At 41.0% G+C, this 15,796-nt stretch overlaps 1 long non-coding RNA gene across 1 annotated transcript; it reads right to left on the bottom strand.

The window, feature by feature from the left end:
- Positions 1 to 635: 635 nt before the first annotated feature.
- Positions 636 to 11,349, bottom strand: LOC119876740. Its single transcript, XR_005366192.1, has 3 exons — positions 11,136 to 11,349; positions 9,450 to 9,527; positions 636 to 842 (listed from the first exon to the last, which is right to left on the bottom strand). It is a non-coding gene; the product is annotated as an uncharacterized LOC119876740 (long non-coding RNA).
- Between the last annotated feature and the right edge of the window lie 4,447 nt (positions 11,350 to 15,796).

Raw genomic sequence — 15,796 nt, 5'->3', positions numbered from 1 at the left:
TTTACCCATAATGTGATGATGCTGAGGTCTGGCTAAATTGCTAAGCAAGCTGGACCTGAAGAGAATAAAGAAAGAAAAGGAGAAAGGTCCACTTAAAGTGAATATTGTCGTGAGAGACCCACAACGTCGACTGAAACGTGTGGGCACAGCACGGTCTTTAATTCACCCAGCACTCCCAATGAATTGTAGAAATCACCCCTGTACGCAGAGCACCTTTTCACTGGGTTTAGGAGAACGAAAATCAAAGCTGAGACTCTTACATGTTGGTTTGCTCCAAAGGGGCAAAGACAGCTGTTATTATTAATTCCTTATTCATTCCATATCTGTAGCAGAAAGAAGCCATAGAAGATTATGTGTGTGTGTGTGCGTCTATGTATGAATATATATGAAATGCAGGCTGCCTTTACACTGCTTTTACAAGTGGCCTTAAAAGCCAAGGAACCTAGAGAGAAACTGGAATGGCATCTGGCACTGAAATAAAAAAAAATAAAGAATAAAAATTTTTAAAAAAGCTCCGCCCTTGGCTGAGCAGGCTTCGGTCCTGAGGACACAAAAGGAGTTCCCTCTAGTTTCTCTTGCACACGCACCTGGCCTTCTTGGCACTGGCATCTCGAAACATAGGTGATCACATCAGCCTGTATTTGTGTCTTTGCTGTGCTTTTTTGCCTTTTCAGATGTCAACTTCCCGTGCAGACGTTTCTGTGCTCCTGGATTCCATCCCTGCAGGTCAGGTGTGGACAGGCTGTGCTGCCCAGCCCCCCGCGGACCCCTTTCCGCCAGTTTCTTCTCCGTTTCTGAGATTTCATCTGAGCTTCCACAGAGGCTTGGCCTGAATTTGTTTCCTTGGGGAGAAGATGTAAGCAAAGTAAGAGGAGGGACCCCGCTAAAAAAATAAAATAATAATTTAAAGAAGTGTACATGTTGATTTTTTAAAAAAATAAATGTGCCTGGGGCCCTGCCCCGGGTGACTCAGTCAGTTAAGGGTCCAACTCTTGATCTCGGCTCAGGTCTTGATCTCAGGGTGGTGAGTTCAGGCCCCAGCGTGGAGCCTACTTAACAATATAAATTTAAAAAAAAATAATAATAATAAATGCACCTGATTTGCAACATGACGTTGTAATGGCCACAGTCATTCTCAATATTTATAAATCTGTTCATCTTCCAAGCTCCCTAAGATCTTCACCAGCATATAAGGCAAACAGCCTTCAAATCTTGGAAGGGATATAATTAAGAACTCTTTGGAAAGGAGGGAGGGAAAAAAAAAAAAAAGAGAGACCAGCAGGGAGGGTGAGGAGGAGAAAGGAAGACTGCTCTCAGCTCCTGGAGTCTGTCCCAGCCAAGGCCTTCTGGTGAGGCTCCATTCCAGCTCGCAGGTCTCTATCCCTGAGCTGGGAGGGTCACAGGCCACGCTGCCCTCGAGTCTACGGTCACGGATCTCCTGTTATGCCCATAACCAACACTTTTAACAAGGTAGAACTTGAATTGGGGTCATTCCTCGTTCTTGCTGAACTACAGTGGTTGCTGTGCCCAGACCCAATGACATAGCACAGAAGCAAGAGTCACACGACATCCTGGGACCCAGATCGGGACACAGATGTCCCTGGGTTCACGGGCTGCCCGCTAACACCCGAGGCCACGGCGGCTGCACGTCTCAAGCACACACATTTTCATTTTGAACACACCCCCGGTGTGTGCAATCACTTAATTTACATTTTCCAAAGGTCGTGGTGCTCGCTAGAAGGGATTATATATTTGACTTATTTTGAAGCGGGCTAATTTGCCCAGCTCGGGAGACACACCTTTCCGGCTACTAAGATGACATAGACCTCAATCAGCCCTCGTATGGCGGTGAAGGGACAAAAAGCATTTTTGCCATTTTGTTAAGCAATTAAGGGAATACTTGAGTTTCTCCAACAGTTTAATTTAGTACGCGGGAAGGGCAGCTCGTGAGCTATGTTTATTAATAGTGGGGTTTTTATTATTATTCTCCAGAACAGATACAGTGACATTACAGGGGTTCAATATGACTTCTCATGATCTGGCATTCGGTGATTAAGTAAGGTTAACCCTCATTTTCTATGCTAATAGGATATTTATAATCTCCACAGCATATCCAATTTAACGATTTTATTCTCTGTTGTTCAGAAAGTACTTCTTATTAGTGAAAGAGAATACCCTTACATTCACCACAGATGCTAGTTTAATTGGGCTTGAGTGCATTGTGTATAATTAGTCCACTTCTCTAATATTTCATCTATAATTACACAATGAACAATGTGCTTAAATTTCATAAAATTAGTGGGTTCAAAAGAAAGACTTCAAAAAAAAAAAAATGAGCATTCCATTCTTGAGCTTTCCCAAGCCTTACTGAGAGCCCGATGGAAATCCGGCTCAGGCCAGTGGGAGTCCGGTGAATGGGGAACGGATGCCCAAAGGCTCTGAAGTTCAAAGCAAAAACAATGGTCTCCCCCAGCTCCACTCATACCCCCCCCCCCCCGCCCTATGACGATGTTAGTGGCAGAACTGCTTGCTCCAGGCCCAGCTGTCACTAGAGAAACAGGATTAAAATCCCCGCGTACTCTATTCCCTGTCCACGTTCGTCTTCAAGAAGGTGTATTTTGAATGGCAAATCGCTCTGGTTTGGGGTTTGGGTATTTTCTCCCCTGGCATTTAGAATTCTTTGGGGCAAATTCATGTCAGATACCAGTCTACGAAGTTTATTGAGGGAAACCAACTTGTAGGTCTGTTAGGAATGTGACCAAAAGTAGAGAAAGAGGGAGAAGAAAAAGAGAGAGAGAAACTGGTTTAGGATTTTGAGTGTTCCTTCATTGACCGAAGGAAGTTAACGGACCCTCCGAGTGTGTGTGTGAATTGTCCACATTGGCTCAAATGTGGCTGCTTTCACAGGATACTTACTTGCAGAATTTAAAAAATAAAACAAAATGAAAAAGACTTCACGGACAAAAGGAAAACATATTATGGGGGTTTGGGAGAGGTTTTTCTAAGGGGTGTAGGAAGCCTCCGTGTTCAGGGCTGTCTAGCTCAGGGGAGTTAGCCCAGGTCAACACTGGGTGCACGTGTCCCCTTCAATGTGCCTTCTCCCGGACCCCTACCACACCCACCTTATAAGGACCTTGGAGGTTCTTACTCATTGTGCCTTCCAACATGTTTGTTCCACTTGTGCCAACTAGAGTGCCGACTGCCAAGGTGACCACTGGGACCCAGCAGCCTACTCGCTGACCAACAGACAAAGAGACACCCCCGAAGATTTCAAACGGAATCACTTGCCTTTTGAACCCATGACCTCTAAATGAAAAAGCAGTTGGTTGTTGTAGGAGTCAGGATCTAGTCAGAAAACTAGAATCACCACCAGAGAGCTCATCAGGGGAACTTAAACTAGGGTACAAAGGTATTGAAAGAACTGAAAGGTCAAAGGGAAACCCGCCAAGAGTTTGGCAATAGCAGGAAGTCACTGCTGTCCTTAGATTGAAGGGACCAAGGCAAGGGGACAGATTGGGGAACCTCAGAGGAAATGCCGCTGTGGCCAGAGAACCTCTTTGAAAGCAAATGGGGCCGGGGGGTGGACTATCCCAGCTTCTCCCGTCCTCTCTACTCAGAGGCTTCCTTGGCAGAACCTTTGCAGAAGGCAGATGGCAACGTCCTTGCAGGGCTAAGCCCCCTGGACTAGGAAAGAGCAAGGAAAGAGCAGGAATGGGTCTAAGAACAAACAGACCAGACAAGGCTCCTTCTCGACAGCCTTCAGACTTTTGCGTGAAGATAAAATCCCAAATGAATCCCTGGGTGAGTACAGTAGAAGGAAATTGGTATTTATTTTGGTTTCGAATTCCTGAGGTGCGCTCTCTGGGAGCACCAACTGGGAAAGTGGCTATCATGCTGAGGATAAAAATTTGAGCAAACATTTGAGCAAACCCACATGAGCCGTGTGGACTCAGGGGACACGGGTGCTTCGAAGTCAAGTCAAGTCACGTCCCTTTACTGTACTGCTGCCCGGTGGCCCGATCTACTACTGAAAAAAAAACTGTTCCTATTTTCCTCCTAACCCTTAAAACTCTTCTTCCTGGACACCTGCTAAGAGTCTGTTATTTCAGGCCACGGACGAGGTCACCTGGAGACCCAGGCACAAGTGCACCCCTCAAGGTTTACCATCTTATCTTCCCACCCCTTCACTTTCAGCCTTATCACCTGTCCCTTACAACACCCGCTGAGGTTAAAAGAGATTTGCATTTGGTCCTTCAAAATGAAGATTTTGTAAGTTAGCTTTTTATTTTTTTTTTCCTCCTGACCAGAATCCATATTACTTGGAAAGAGAAAAGCCAAAGGGAAATTATTGCTATTTTAGACAGCAGCATAAATTTTCTTCCTATTTTTAACCTAGCTTTTAATTTAATAAGTTTTATGACCCTTATATTAAGTACATATGTTTTACAAGACATTGTGTCCCTTGAGTCACCCTGAATTTGCTCTACTGTACCAGAGTTAAATGAACGAATACCATTCTGATTTTAGCTCACCATGCATTTGATCCTTATAATATGCCCAGTAAACTTCCCTAAAAACAAAGAACCACAACACAACTCAAAGGCCATCTAAAGATGTTTTAAATGAAGCGAATCAATGTGTGCCCTTGTGAAGTATTTTAAGTTTTGGGATTTCTCTCCTGCTGGTGCTTGTAATAATAAATAAATAAGGACGTACAAAGTCATTGAAATGGTCTCTCTTCTTCAGATCTGACAAGTAAGCATACAAACACCTATAGGGGTTTATGCCACTGGCCAACACGAAGACATTTTTCCTTCAAATTAAAGTTTTCAAATCCAAAACAACCAGATTTGGTAATCTGAAGTAATGTCAATGTTCTTCTTCAAAAAGTACCATCATCATGTGTTCATGGTCATTTGAACATGAGTTTGGTGCTATTTAAACGTAAAGAGGGCCTCACCAATCCTAGAAGAAAGATTATCTGAATATAATTCGATGGTTACTTAAGAACTTTTTGAATTCATACCAGAATGGAGAAAAATCAGCTATAATGTTAGTGTAGAGGTAGGTTTAGTAGTTCATAGTTGGTTAATGAAGAGGTAGGTTTCCCTGAGTGAGTGAGCAGTCGGCAAGAGCTGTGGGAGCAGAGGGATGGTCTGGCTCAAAGCGGTGTGTGTAAATAGTGCAAAACTATAACGACCTTGCATTGATGACAAAACCTGTTTTCTGATCGTTAAGACGTAACAGATTTTTATACCGCACCAGAGTATAAGAGCCACTGACCAGCTGAATATTCAACCAAAAGATCTTTATAATGTAATAAAATTTGTTTTGAAATATGCTTTATAAATTTTCTGCTTCAATTCTGATTTTCAGATGGTTTCCCTACATATGCCAAAGTCTAGTAAATCAAGAGGCTACTAACAGTGCATTTTAGGTCAGTGGATTGAGGGTGGCACAAACTCAAGATGGCAAAATTAGCCTTTTTACCGCAATTTCAGATTATGTGCCAGACTGTATGACTGTGTACCACTTAAGTTTACTAATGTATCAAATCCAATTCAAGAAGCCATTAATTTCTTTTCTTTTTATTTTGTTTGCTTTTGTCCTACTTCAGTGACTTTGAAGGACATGACCTTAAAATATAATTGGTTATTCAGTAAAACTCCCTCAAAGATCTACATAAGAATTGATGTTTATTTCACAATCACATATAGGCTCAAAATTGATATGTTGCCTTGTGATTTTATTGTTAGAAGAAACCACCCATTATTTTCCAAAGGAAAGAAGCTCAGAAGCTCAGCTTCTCCATATTTCATTTTCAAAGCTGAGTCACCAAAAGAGGAGACCTGTTTAAAAACTATTTAAATGTTGGCACCTTGTAGATTATTTGCATTTCAACGGTTGCTTTGTTTTTTAGAAAACATGTAAGGGTCTCTAACATCTAGAAACTCTTGGTCGGCCCAACCGTCTGTGTTATGGCCGCTCTGCTGAGAAACACAGGTTAGGATGGAATGTTGGCATTAGGCTCCAAGAAAACAAGGGCTGGCCATTTTAGCCCGTCAACTAGAACTCCTGGTCACCTCCCAAGGGGCAAATTGATGTCAAGTTCTCCTGTCTGTCAGGATTAAGTGCCTGTTTGCTTTTTCACTAACATGTGGTTTGAGAACAAAGCAGCTCAAATCTCCTCAGTCCCTAACAAAGCATCTCAAATTGCTGAGTAAAATTCCTTAATCCCCCATCTTAATCTGAAAACACCAGCAGCGCAGAGTAGAATGCTGTGGTCTCTTTTTGTCTTGTTTCTCTACTTCACCCCCCCCAACTCCCCCATTCCTGACCACCTCCTCCTCAACACTACCGTTAACATGTGCATCTGACGCCCCCTTGTAAGCGACCCTTCAGTAGAATATTACCCAATTGGAAATCCAGCTAACTTGGTCTGAGATCATGCTGGTTCTAGTCATTTTTATTCCTTATCAATTTCCTTTTGAAAAACGAAAGGGAAAAAAAAAAAAAAGAAAGATCCTAACAGAGGGATTAATTAACTGCCTTCATATACCCTGGAAGTTTATACGTACACAAATAGCATTGTCAAAAGTTTTAATGGACAGGCCTTTACTGCTTGTTTGCAATATTTGTCAACTCTCGGTCAGAAGTCAGAAGGATCTGGGGATTTTGCATACAAATGTAGGATATTTCCACTAAGGTAAGAGAAGGAAGCAAAACTAACTAACTTCAATGACTGGTTTGAAACGGTGAAACAGTCTTGGTTAACACGTGGCAAAAAAAAAAAAAAAAAAAAAAAATCAGCATTCAGAAAATATTTCCCGTAATTTGCATTTGTTCATTACTTATTAAGGATGGAGACTTTATCCATTGACTGGAGTTGAAAGGCTTCAACCTTTTGCTTCCTTAATTTGCAGAGCATTCAAATCTGTATGTTGAGTTACATAAAACCCTATTTCAACACCTCATGATATCTTTCCTTCCTAACTTTAGTTGAAAATAGAATTGAAAAAAAAAAAAAGAAAATAGAATTGGTAGATTTTTCTTAGGAGGATATTTTGGAGAGCTGTCAAATTAAGTTCTGGTCTTAGGGAAGCTGAAACTAACTCAGGGCGATTATCTTTTCTTTTTTTTTTTTTTTTCTATAAGAAAGTTGAACAAGATTCACCATTTAAAAAATAAAATAAAATAAGGGATGGTGGGTAGTGCCATCGGTTTAGTTTCTTACTCTTGGTTTCAGCTCTGGTTGTGGGATTGAGTCAGAGTTGGGCTCCTTGCTCAGCAGAGTCTGCTTGAGATTCTTTCTCTCTCTCCCTCTGTCCCCCACCCTGCTCATGCTCTCTCTCTTTCTCTCAAATAAATAAATAAATCTTTCAAAAAATATTTAAAAAATTAAATTAAATTTAAAAGCTCTACCTCACTCCAAAAATTTCATTCAGTTGAATGCCAAGTTAGGATAGATCCTGATCTAGTAGGTTCTTGCTCAGTTTTCCTCCTCTTTCATAATGGGCTCCTCCTTAAAACAAGTAAGCTTAATAAAACCCCTTTCCCTAGTAGTCTGGGGCTCTGTTGCAATATGTGTATTTCTGAAAAATGGTAATAAAGCTTTATGGAGAATGTAAAAAATAGGAGACCTAAAACTTCCCAGCACCTATGAAAATAGCACCTGTACTAAATTTCCTCATTTTTCTTCCTGACATTTTCACTTTCTAAAGGGATGTATGAAGAGAAAGAGCAAAAGAAGAGGGAGATACCTGCAGACATTGCCATTCTAGGTCAAGCCTTCATCACCAACTATCTCTTTGAAATGTTGACCTTTATTAGAAAAACAACAACATAATTGGAATCCAGCTACAAAACATCATGTTTCTCTCAGTGAATTCATTCATTCTCATAAAATTTCCACTTAAATAATAGAAAAAAGCTCCCTTCCCAATTCAGGAATTATTATGTGATTATAATCACTTTTAATGTAAAAAAAAAAATAGAAAATCTAGGCAGTTGTTGCAGCCTCCTAATCCATAAATCCTCAAACATGAAACTTTCTGCCTCAAGCCCAAGGTTGAAGGCAATGACTTCAGATGACCTAAATAAGAGCAATAATCCCAGAAAAACTTGGTAATACAGTACACAGCACAAGTGTAAGAGCAGGAACTATAGCCAGACTGAATCCTGGTTCCTTCATTTCCTAGTTGTGTGAGCTTAGAAAAGTTACCTAACCTTTCTGTGCCTCAATTTCCCCCGCAAAATGAGAATAATGGTCATGCCCAACTCACGTAAATACTAAATGCATTAATATTTCTTAAATATAGCACTGTCTGCTATTAGAATGTTTCTTTTTTAAAAAACTATACCTTACCAAGATAGTTTGAAAATACAATCTCTCTTTCCCTACTCTATTCAAAGAAAAGCACTTTACATCCTAAGATGACAGCATGGGAAGAAAAGAAATAAAATAGTGGGAGAAGGTTTTTTTTCTGTCCCAAATAGGGAAGAATATGCAAGGTTAAAAAAATTACAAATATGTGAAACACATGAAAAATATATCTGTACGGGTTCAAAGGATTTGGAAAAGGATATGATGTGTTTCATGTCCTAGCAGCCTACCTTAGTCATAACCAATAGTTCTTTGGGAACTCTTGATTATTCTAGGCAAGTTATTTTGCTAAATAAGCCGTTGGACATTTAGGCTATATCTACCTTGGCAAATATTTATTTCTAGAAGTTGGACTTGAGCAAATAAATGCCATATTTTGGGACATCTTAACAACCTGAGCTGAGATCCCAAAACAAATATTTTTAGTAGTTGAGTCTCCCTCCACTCCCAATAGACATGTTCATTTTAAGCATTACATAAAATGGCACCTGGGTAGAAGTTTCTATAAATTTTCACACGCTTTCTCACATAGCCTTCCAGCTACCATTTAAACCAGCACTCCTGGCTGCCCATTGAAATAGTCATGAAAATATTTTTCTTTCTTTCTTTCTTTCTTTCTTTCTTTCTTTCTTTCTTTCTTTCTTTCTTTCTTTTCTTTCCTTCTTCTTTCTTTCTTTCCTTTCTCTTTTTTTCCCTCTCTCTTTCTTTCTCTTTCTTTCTAAAAGATTTTATTTATTTTATTCATGAGAGACACAGAGAGAGTGAGGCAGAGACACAGGCAGAGGGAGAAGCAGGTTCCCCGCAGTGAGCCCAATTCAGGACTCCATCCCAGGACCCCTGAGCTGGAGGCAGACACTCAACCACTGAACCACCCAGGTGTCCTGAAAATATTTTCTTTCATTCACTCTTTCAGCCAGTATTCATTGAATCTCCACCTGGGCTAGGCCCTGCACTAGGTGTTGTTATGCAACAGTGAACTACACAGACACTACCCATGCCCGAAAGCACACGACTGGCACAGATTCCCTGACAACTAACATATACCCATATGAGAATGCTGGAATACCTTTTTGTCTCTAGTCTTCCAACCTGGACGTGTTTCCTCAGCCTCTTCCAGTGGTTACCGTGACTGGGCCAACACAATCTGTGAATATTCAAGACTCTAGTTAAGAGATTTGGGTAACATTTCAAGACATTGAATTTCCTTCAGTATTACCAAGTTCCCAAGGCTAAGCTCGAGTGAAAAGCAAGGAGAGTCCTTTAATACAGCTCAGTTCTAAGGAGAGTTAGAAAGATTAAGTGTTCCTGTGGCCCAAGAGCAGCTTTACATTTTGCTGATCGTGGTATCAAGAAAGTTTCTGTAAAGGAGAAGGTTCAAGATGGGAGTGCGACCAGCTGCCCATGTACTGCAGCAACAGAATTTAGGATGCGTGGGAGAGTCTCCAAACTTCCCTCAGGCCATAACTCTTCTTCACAGGTTGTACTGCAACTAAAGCCATTAAAGATGGCTCCAATCACGTACTCTTGAAGCCAAAGCCAATGACGCAATTCTCACGCTCTCCAGTTGGCTTTGCCATATCTCACAGCTATAAACTGGTCTAGTTGGTTTTGCCGTATCTCACAAGTGTAAACTGGTCTAGTTAGTGTCTCCATATCTCACAGCTATTAATTCAACTTAAATGTACATAATCTAAAATTACATATTTGTGGTCACAACCAATCAAGGGAAAGATAGCAATAAATCCACTTACACATAAATTGAAAAAAACTTTCAAAATACATTCCTTAAGACAAACGGAACTGCCTGCGTGTAGGATGTACCACATATTAGTATTCTCTAAGAAAAGCCTTTCCAATCAGATTTAAAGTCCAAAGAAAACCTGAAAGAAACTCCCCAGGAAATGGAGGGCCTTCTAAGGAAATGGAAGCCCAGCTAACACCTGGTTTCCTAACGTCCACGAAGCTGGTAGAGAACATTGAGGGCCTGACCTCACAAGTCTAAGGATGTTGATGTTTATCTTCACTTTATTCACTGCTTTCCAGAACTTTGGTTTTCTACAACGGTTAAAAAGAAAGGGAAAAAAACTGAAAATAACCTAATTGTCCATCAACAGGCAACCAGCCATTTGATTATTAAAAATGATTCTGTGTGTGTGTGTGTGTGTGTGTGTGTGGTCCTACTGGCATTCATGCCATATTCTTAACTTAAAAATGCAGGTGAGAAGACCTTATGCATAGTATGACCCCATTTGAGAAAACACATCTGTTTTGCCTAAAAAATAAAAAATCTAAGAACACAGAAAAGTGAATAATGGGTATCTGTTTGGAGGGTTTTACATTCTCATTATTTTCTATTTTCCCACCTATACTTCCTCCTATTTTTGGAATTTGAAACCCAGGTAGGAGCTTCGTTACATAAACCTTGAGAGGTGCAGCCAGGCTGTCGATTCGATTCTAAACGTTTGTTGGAGAGGGAGTGGGCCTTCCTTCACATCTACTTGATTTCAAGTATACAAAAACCTGGGTCCTATGGCCAGCAGGTAAGTCTTACCTAAATAAATACATCAGATATACGCTTTGCCATGTAGACATGCACACAAACCTTACAAAAACATCATGAATTATTAAGATTATTAATAGTAATAATCACCCCATCCATCAAAACGGCTACCCTATCAGCAGTTCTCAGACACCAGGGAGCGTGACAATCCCCTGGAAGTTTTGTTAAAACACCAATTGCTGGTGGACTCACCCCCCGAGGTTCTGAGTAGGCAGGTGTGGGGTGGGGCCGAGAATCTGCACTTCTGTCAGGTTCCAGGAGACGCTGGTGCCGGTGGTCAGAGGACCCCTGCGAGGACCACGGACCTATCAGGGCCCCTTTGCCTCAGTGAGGGACGCCTGAGGGTGATTTGGTGCCTCTTGGTTCGGTGTGTTCAATTCTACTCTCAGGAAGATGGTAAACAGCTGTTCCTTCTCCTCACTGGAGAAAAGAGAGGAAATGGAATTAACGTGCAGCATAATGATTTAGGTTCGCTCTAGAGGGAAAACGTCCTTACAGAAGGGTTATTAAGTGCTGAGATGGGCTTAGAGGGTTACTAAGAGGAAGTTTTTGCTATCTGCCTCCCTGGAGATTTTTTGGAATTTACAAACCGAACTTGAATGGAAGGGAAGGAAGAGAATTGACCTAAGAAGCACTAGTTGCTTTCAGGTGAACCAAGCCCACTCCACTACCTTCTGCTGAACAGGGATAACTAAACGTTTTCTCTTCCTCTGTTCCCCAATCAGAGTGATCTGCAACTGTTCTCTCCGCTTCCTCTCACTTCAAGGAGAGTGTTTCTGATTCAACATCATATTGAAATGGCCTAAATAAATAAATAAATAAATAAATAAATAAATAAAATGACCTAATTCATAAGCTTTCCTTGAGACAAAAACAAAAAACAGAAAAACAAAAGCAGATCAACCAGGGCATCTTCCTTGTCTGATTTTCTCTTCCTCATGCTAGGAAATCAAGAGGTTTCCATCTATATCCTTTGAGGCAAAAAGCCCAGAGCCCAGATATCAGCTCAGTAAAGCTTACAAGAAGGTTGCTTTCAACACGGGTCTGGAGCTTCCAGAGGAAACCTTTGGAGAATGAAAATAGGTTTAGTTATTATAGGGCCTACTCAACTAATTTTCTTGGGGTTAAACTCTGTTCTCAGCTGTTTGCCGGCTCACAGAATAAAACATGGTTCCCATCACGCAACTGGGAAAACAGACATACCACTCTCCCGCCGCATTTCACGACCTTGGGCTCTGGTGGGTGACAAACCTGGATTCACAGCTCCATCCACCTTTCCTGCCTGTGTGGCCTTGAGCAAGTGGACCTCTCTGTTCCTCCTCTGTAACATGGAATCAATCCTACCTATTTCCCTTGGAGATTAAATGAGATGCAGTGTGGAGAGGACCAAGCCCAGGGCCTGCCTCCCAGGAGGAGGTCAACAAATGTCAGTTGTGTCTCCCTTCAAACCCCAGTCCATGAGGGGAAAATGGGCTCCTGAACAGGAGCCACTTGATGGCTCTTAAGTCTGATTCAACAATGTTACGAAGACAATCTTGCGTATAAATCTTTATCCACTTCCTGTCTTCTCCCAGGTCAATGCAACTTTGCTTCAATGAATGCCTCTGAATTTTCACCAGCCTGTGTGGTAGAAAAGCCTCTCTTGCACTGGTACATTAATAAACTAAATTGTTTTGGATGCAATTATGTAATTAACTCCCAATCAACATTTCCTTTGGAACCCATTATTTCCCTTAATATGCAGTGAGAAAATGGAGAAATAGCTTTGGCGTCAACAACATTGGTATTCAGATTTCTCTGCTTTATTAAAAAAGGCAAATACTAAACTCCAACTATTTTCAAATGGGGACTTATTCAGATCATAACAAAAAAACCCAACACACACACACACACACACAAAAAACAATAGCTACAAAAAGGGAATAATATGATTATATATCTCAAAGCATTATTATGAGGATGAAATGGGATAATGCATGCAAAAATACCTTGCAGAGTTCATAGGCCATAGTTATAGGTAATTATTGTTATTGTTATTGAGTACGTGATGATGAAAGTCCTCTTCAGATCTAAAATTAGGTGCTTAGAAGTAATTTAATCCTCAGGAAAGCCTGTCTCATTCCTTCACTCTCTACATACCACCTTCCTAGACAGATAACACTTAGGGCCCTTGGGACCATATCCACAGCAAATTCCTATGTGGCCATAACTTCGTTCTTTTTCATTAATTTGTAGGAGTGGGCATTTCTGGAAAATCTCTAAATACGTTTCTTTCATACTTATGCCGCCCATCCTTGCCTTCCCAGCCCACACTTCAGAAAAATGAGCATCGAATCATAGTCATTTGGAACTTCAGGGACCCTAGGGATCATCTGATTCACTCTTATTATTTTGAAGATGAAGAAACTAAGACTCAGAATATAAGGTGGCGTCTCAAAGCCCTTCACCTGGCTCTGTCACACCTGGAGCCCTACTTTCTTCCTTCCTATCCCAGCAGATAGAGAGTTAAGGGAAGCAGTAAGAAGTTGTGGATATTTGTTGCATGAACAGTATGTTTGCTTTTATTTTCCTATCTCCAGGAATTCTTTTACCTCCAAATGTCAGAAACCAAACTTTAGGAGACTTTAGCAGAACAAGGTTCCACTGGCTCATATAATACAGCCCCAGGCTGCACAGAAATGCTAGACACAAGAGACTTGGTCTCTTCATTCTTTTGGGGGGGCTTGACTGCATTTTCTCAGACTGACCTTCTCAATAAAGCTGCCCTGAAATAGGGACAGGAGTACGCAAACCGGACCACATGATTCTGAACATAACAGCAACCCACACACAGGACCATGCCTGAATACAGGTGTTACTTTTCTCACATAGCAAGAATTAGAAAGGTGAGCAACGACTAAGGCTGGAGCAACTACTCGAGATGGTCTCAGCGATTCAATGCTCTCCCCGTGTCTACTCCGTAGTTCTGAGGCTTTGGACGTGCCATGTTTTAGTAGAAGAAGGAAGAGGAGTGAGAGCAAAAGTCACCTGTCAGCTGAGTGTGACCCTTTTGATTGAGACAATAGCTTTCCAGAAGCCCCACACAGTAGACTTTCATTTATATCACATTGGCTGGCAAACGGGAGATAAGGTCACCTTTGGCTTCAAGAGAGTGTAAGGAGAAGGATATTTTCAACTGGGAATGTTCCCACTCAAAGAAACCAATCAATTAATAATGGTGGGCTCATAAGAAAAAAAGAAGAAGTGAAATATAGAGTAGGCAACTTGTTTGCCACAGGACATCCCTCTTATTTCCAACCAGACAAATCCTGAAAAGGGCCATTAATTGGCCTCTTGGGCCCCATAGCCACCCTTGTGGCCAGACTGGTGGGATATCATGATTCACAGCCCCAGCTAGAGCCACAGGCAGGTTGGGAGAGGATTCTCGACATAAGGAGGAGGTACAATGGCCAAGTAAGAGGACAGGGTGCTCAGCAGGGGCAACCATAGAAATCATGACAGTCCGAATTGTCCCCCAGCTATATCCAAGACTCTGTCCAAGAATCTGTTAAAATACCGCTATAATCCTGAATTTTGAAAAGCACCAAGAATTTCCTCTGATGACGTTCAAAATGTACCCCACAGCCACAGGGAAACCCGTAGCAAAAGGCCGATTCCAAATATGAAATATATGAGATCGCATACCCATTTTTCAGGTGCATCATTTTATGGCCTACGGGTGAGTAATAGGTCAAGGCTAGGTATCTGCTGCTTCATCCAGTGATATTATCTTCAATCATGTTAATTAAATTAATATGGCTTGCACTAATGAAAATCGCAAAAACCTATTTTGGTTTCTATCAGCACATACATTTTGATAATTTAGTCCTGTCAGGCTTGCATGCCTCTTGGTACCAGATCCAATGCTCATAATATCAGGGTAATTTTAAGTGTTTCCTGTACAAAAACTAACAAAGAAAATGACTTGTGAACTAAATCTCACCTCGGTTGAGCAGTAAACCAAATCAAGGATTGTATATTCATGATGACTTTCCTGACGCTGGTGGTTTTATCCATCCGTCTCTCTTTCTTAACATATATTCCTCTTTGACATGTTTTCTAAATGATTAGCCACCTGAGAAAATATTTAAATGAGCATATCATAAGGTAAAAGATTTATGGCCTAAATTACATTAAACAAATTCAATATGCTGTGCATATGGAAATTAGAAGCTTTCAGATTATATTTTAGCCATTAAAATGTGCCTTAAAATATTTAGTTTCTGTTTGCAACAGTATGATTTTTCCTTCTGTTCATCTGATGGCAGATTCTCAGAGTAACCAAGCGAAAACAAATGACTTAGTCCTTGGTTCAGAGAAATAATGGGTTACTAGCATAATTAATTTTATGTTTAATTACTGTAGAATGAAACAATTCAACAATATCCAATCAATCCTTAGAATGACAGAACAGAAGGTCAGCAGTTGCTAAGTCAATTGTTTTGAAAGAGAAATTTATGTCAGGCTCTCTTTTATGTGCTATGGAAAGAAATTGGATAAAAGTGGTCAAGCAAACATTAATTAATTGTATAAATGTAATCTGGTTGTCATGCTAAATCATATAGGCAGGGGATACGGTTCTCAGAACGGTGGACATGCGCCCACTCCAAATTTCAGTGACATGCCCAACCTGCCCCCAGTCCCAGGCCATACACAAAAGCCCCAGAGTCAAATATTAACATCCCCAGAACTATTTTTCTAGAGTTTGTATTGACAGCCCCATGGAAAGGAGTTGATGGTTCCAGTCCATTTCCCTCCGCACCGCCCCTTCAGCATGTGGGGCTGAGACTAACTGACCTCTCCATTCCCTCTGC

This window comes from Canis lupus, chromosome 10 (assembly GCF_011100685.1).
Source record: "Canis lupus familiaris isolate Mischka breed German Shepherd chromosome 10, alternate assembly UU_Cfam_GSD_1.0, whole genome shotgun sequence".
Taxonomy (NCBI): Eukaryota; Metazoa; Chordata; class Mammalia; order Carnivora; family Canidae; genus Canis; species Canis lupus.
This window is presented reverse-complemented; position numbering and strand designations above follow the sequence as displayed.